This window comes from Glycine max, chromosome 5 (assembly GCF_000004515.6).
Source record: "Glycine max cultivar Williams 82 chromosome 5, Glycine_max_v4.0, whole genome shotgun sequence".
Classification (NCBI taxonomy): Eukaryota; Viridiplantae; Streptophyta; class Magnoliopsida; order Fabales; family Fabaceae; genus Glycine; species Glycine max.
Window position 1 is genome coordinate 30631965 of NC_038241.2, and position 5367 is coordinate 30637331.

A 5367-nucleotide genomic window follows, 5' to 3' on the forward strand; every position below is an offset into this window, starting at 1 on the left:
CATCCCCCGAGACTCTACGAATGAAAGACACTATTAATGACCTCCATGTTAGCATATTAATTGATGGAGGAAGTACACACAATTTCCTCCATCATCGTGTAGTCACAGCTCTAAAGCTCCCCATGCAAGACATAGTTCCACTGCGAGTCACGGTGGGTAACGGTGACGAAATTAGATGCCAACAATGCTGTGGTAATGTCATGGTGCAGATCCAACGACACTCATTTACGATAGACTTCCATATTCTCCCACTCTGCGGTGCTGATGTAGTACTAGGAGTGCAATGGTTGAAGACACTAGGCCCAATACTCACTGACTACACTTCATTAAACATGAAGTTCATCACGGGAGGCAAGCTCATTGAACTAAAAGGAGATCGTGAGAGGGACCTCAAACAGGTAACACCTTCGCAACTTCATCGTTTACTTCACACAAACCCAACAAGCTCATTCTTCCACATTCGCATGGAAAATCACACTCCACCTCAGACCACAACACATATGATCCCGAAAATTGCGTCCTTGCTCACTAAGTATTCTTCATTGTTCCAACCTCCAACAACCTTACCACCATCACGATCCACAGATCACTCCATAACCTTACTCCCAAATACAACTCCCGTGAATGTTAAACCCTATAGATACCCCTATTTTCAGAAACAGGAAATAGAGGATCAGGTAAACGCCATGCTGGAAAAAGGGTTCATCCAACCATGTTCAAGTCCCTTTTCATCCCCAATGCTACTAGTAAAGAAAAAGGATGGGGGGTGGCGCTTTTGTGTAGATTATAGAGCACTGAACGCGGTTACGGTGAGGGACCGTTTTCCAATCCCCATGGTGGACGAGTTGTTGGACGAGCTCGGAGGAGCACGGTGGTTTTCGAAGCTTGATTTGATGCAAGGCTATCATCAAATCCTAATGCGTGAGGCTGATATTAGCAAAACAACATTTCAGACGCATCAGGGGCATTACGAGTTTCAAGTAATGCCCTTTGGTCTTTGTAATGCACCTTCTTCTTTCCAATCCATAATGAATCAACTTTTTTGGCCATGCCTGCAAAAGTATATCATCGTTTTCTTCGATGATATATTGATCTATAGCAAAACTATCACAGATCATTTCTTTCACTTGGAGAGCGCCTTTCAAATTCTGGTGACAGGCCAGTTCTCACTAAAACTCTCCAAATGCATGTTTGCTCAAGAAAAGTTAGAGTATCTGGGTCATGTGGTAGCTGGTGATGGAGTTCGACCAGTGTCGGAGAAAATTCAAACCATTCAGGGATGGCCGACGCTGACATCGCCAAGAGCACTACGAGGGTTCTTGGGTCTTGCCGGATTCTATAGATGGTTTATAAAGGGGTACTCAACCCTCGCGGCACCTCTTACGAAGTTACTATGCCATACACAGTTTCAGTGGTCCACAACAGCGAATGAAGCATTTCAGAAGCTTAAGGAGGCGATCATGGCAGCTCCCGTTTTGGCATTACCTAACTTTAAAATCCCATTTATCATCGAGACCGACGCGTTAGGGTCAGGTATAGGAGCAGTGCTTACACAAGAAGGCCATCCTATCTCCTTCTTCAGTAAGCAATTCTGCCCGAAGTTGATGAACGCGTCAACCTATGTCCGTGAGCTCGTCGCCATAACCGCGACCGTCAAAAAATGGAGGCAGTACCTGTTGGGTCACAAGTTCATCATCGTAACCGATCATCGGAGCTTAAGGGAGCTCATAGACCAAACGGTGCAGACACCGGAGCAACACCGTTACCTAGCACGATTATTAGGTTACGACTTCACGATTCAGTATAGGGTAGGATGAGCCAACATAGTGGCAGATGCTTTGTCCAGAATCCATGAGGACTCACCTGCATCACTCTCTTTAATCTCGATGCCTCAATTCGATTTCCTCGAGGACCTGCTTAAGGAGATGGCCTCTCACCCAGCTTTTATGGAGTTATATCGTAAGATTCAAGATGAGCCTGAAGCACACCCAGAGTACACGTTAACTACTAATCTGATCTTACACAGAGGCCGGATTTGGATTCCCTCGAATTCCTCCTTCACTAAGTTGTTACTAGAAGAATTCCACCAATCTCCGACAGGTGGTCACATGGGGATTCATAAAACGCTTCATCGCTTACAAGAAAACTTTACATGGGATTCCATTAGAGCTGATACTCGTGCCTTCATAGCAGGATGCTTAACGTTCCAATGTACCAAATACGATAACAGAATTAGCTAACTACAATTACATTCTAACTAAATCTAGAATATTCCAGATCCTCTAACAGAAGTGGTTACTCGTTCCCTACTTCCATGCATGAATCTTCATGCTTCCCACGCTTCACACGTAGTCCTCCATGTACGTTGGAGCCTTCATTTTCCTTTTGGGCCTCTCCTCGCGCTGTTGTTCTCTTACTTCTTGCAACCCCTCTTCCCTATTCGTAACACTTGCTCAATTAATTCGGATCCAAAGGAAGCCTAAGTTGGCAACTTTGCAATTGAAGCGTACAAAGAAAAAAGAGAGAATACTAAATAGAGAAAAAAAATGAAAATATAGGTAGTTACCATGTTTCGAAGAAAGTGAACAATAAAAAACAAAAAAAAAATAACTGACGTAAACATAACATTAATTCTTTATTGTAGATCAGACAAAAGTATGAACCAATTTACTTCAAACAACAATAACAATCTTCTTTTTTGAAGCAGGACAACAATAACAATCTGTCACATACTAACATCCTTAAGATCAATTATAGTTTAATTGTAATCCAGTAGAGAAAATTGCAACGATTCATATGATATGTAAACAAATCAAATGAAATAATTAAATTAACATTGGAAGAACAAATATGAAGCAATAAGGAGACGGAAAAGGTAAGGTACCTACTAGGGTGAGCTCGTTCGAGTTTCTTTTGTTCTTACTAATTTGAGATTGTTCTTCATCTTAATTTTTTCTTTCTGCAATGGAATGGTGGTGAAAGGAATGAATAAGAAAGAGATGAATTGAAGGAGAAAGGGGCAGTTAGTAAGTTTTAAAGGGTGAAATAGTCTTTGCAAAAATGGAGACCAAAAGGTGGTTATCAAAAGAGATATCCCTTTATCTATTTGTATAGATTCTTTAAGTAATTAAATTGCTTTAATTTTATTATTCATAAATTAAAATCTTTAAATCTTATTTGCTTTACACTCATGAAATTACAACATATAACTTACTCACATTTTGTCTTTATCTTTAAAATATAGGAAAAATTAAAATAATAATAAAATAAAAGTTAAAAAAAGGATATTGTATTATTAATTATTTACCTCTTGTCTCACAATATCATTTTATAAAGTTATTATAGAAAATAATTGTTATACAATCACTACTACAAAAATTATATTTTATGACGCGAAATCCACGATGGTTCTTAAGAACCGTCTTAAAATTGAATATAATGACAATTTTGTAAATAACAAAAGATATATAAAGACGGTTTTATAAAAACCATTTTAAAAATTGAATGTTTAAAGCCGGTTTACTAAAAATTGTCTTTAAATATAGGGGTTCAAATACGGTTTTATCAAGACCGTCTTTAAAATTAGCGTCCTTTTCCATTCCTATTTCTCACAGATATTGGGGATTCTCCACCATTGTTGTGAACCTTCTCCTCGTGACCAATGAAACCCTCTTCGGGAAACTCAATTTCGTGTCGCGATTCCAGAGTTCGAATTCGACCAAGAACAGAGCCCCATCGGAGAGCAACAAAAGCTTCCTTAACTCTTCGATCATCGACATGGACTCGACGACGGATTTGGGGGTTTCATTGTAAACAAAAAACCCTCGTTTCCCCCTGTATCTTTTTGTCCCTCTTTTCCCCAATTCACCGCACAAAGTATTTGCCATCTCTCACTCTTTCTCTTTGTCAATATCTTTTTCCCTCTTTTCCCCCAAAGCTACAATCACTTTCATCCTCATAATTGTTTCATTGTTAGGGTCGCAAAAGAGACCAAACACAAGAGTAGAAGGTGAAAGGCGGGTTTTGTCTCTGAAGAGAAGGGTTCTCGATGTTCTCAATAACAGTGAGAACGTCATTTTTTGCACAAGGTTGCATTTCATTTTTTACGTCTCTAAAAACTTTCATGAAATGAAATGTTGAAGCTCTTTTGGTTCTATCACATTTTACTTGGTTTATTACTTGCCACTTCTATCGTTGTATCTGTCTTCACCCGTGTTAACTCTCACACTACAAGGTCAAACTCGTCAAAGTTTTGATTTTTGAAAGGTTTTTACTCTTGTAGTTGTGGGTTTTGTTGCTATATGTTAATTAATTTTCTTATTTTCATTGTGATCTACTTCCCATTCTTTTAATATGAGAATTGAAATATTTGTTATGTGTAGTAGATTATTGATACGTGCTATTGATTGTTGTTGGTCAAAAGGAACATGGTGGTGCTTTCCCGAATTAGGAAGTCCATGTGGCTTGCCGTGCTTGCATTGCTACTGCAGCTGGTTACTCGGGGGTTTCATTCCATCAAGATTTACTTAGGGTAGAGCTGGGGGATATTTTACTAATGTATGGTGGGGAACCACAATTATTTGACCGGTAAGATTTCTGTTTTTGGTTATTTTACTTGCACTAGCAAATTAGTAAAAAAAATAATATTTTTTGACATTTTATCTACATTCAAGCCTTGACACCAACCAGTTACCTTTTTTCTCCAATACAGTTAGTCAATGTACAAAATTTCATGTTGTGGAAGAGTATCACTTTCCATTTCTATTGCATGAAGGAAACTATTTACTTATAACATCAATCATTCAGCAAAATTATTAATATGTCCACATAATAAAATAAAAAGCTTAAGAATGAAAGCAAAGTAGAACAACATTGATCCTTTGATTAGATTCACATGTTTTTCCATCAAACACTACATTAGAACTTTGTAGCAAGAAATTGCCTGCTAAGTATTAAGTTTTACTTTTCTAATAATGCCACTGTCAACTATATTACTTTGTTTTCCAAAAGAAAATAGTTTGTTTCCTTTTCTTGTCAAAATAGTAATAATTGCAATTTAATATTCAATTTTAATTGCTAAGATTATGCTTATAGCTAAGAGATGTCAGATCATGTAATTTATTGATCCATCATCCATCCAATTATCTTGTACATTTTTATTAGTATTTTTTTATGTGCAACGTCTTCTTTTTATGTTGAGATAGATACAATTCATTCCAATAGTTGATTAATTTAGTCATTCATTATTAGAAAATAAATATATTTTAAGTCCTTGTATTTTAATCAAATTTGGCTACCGTGTTATATTAAGAAATTATTTCAAAATTGTGAGGATTAAATTCATTAATTTAAAATATGGAAGGAAAC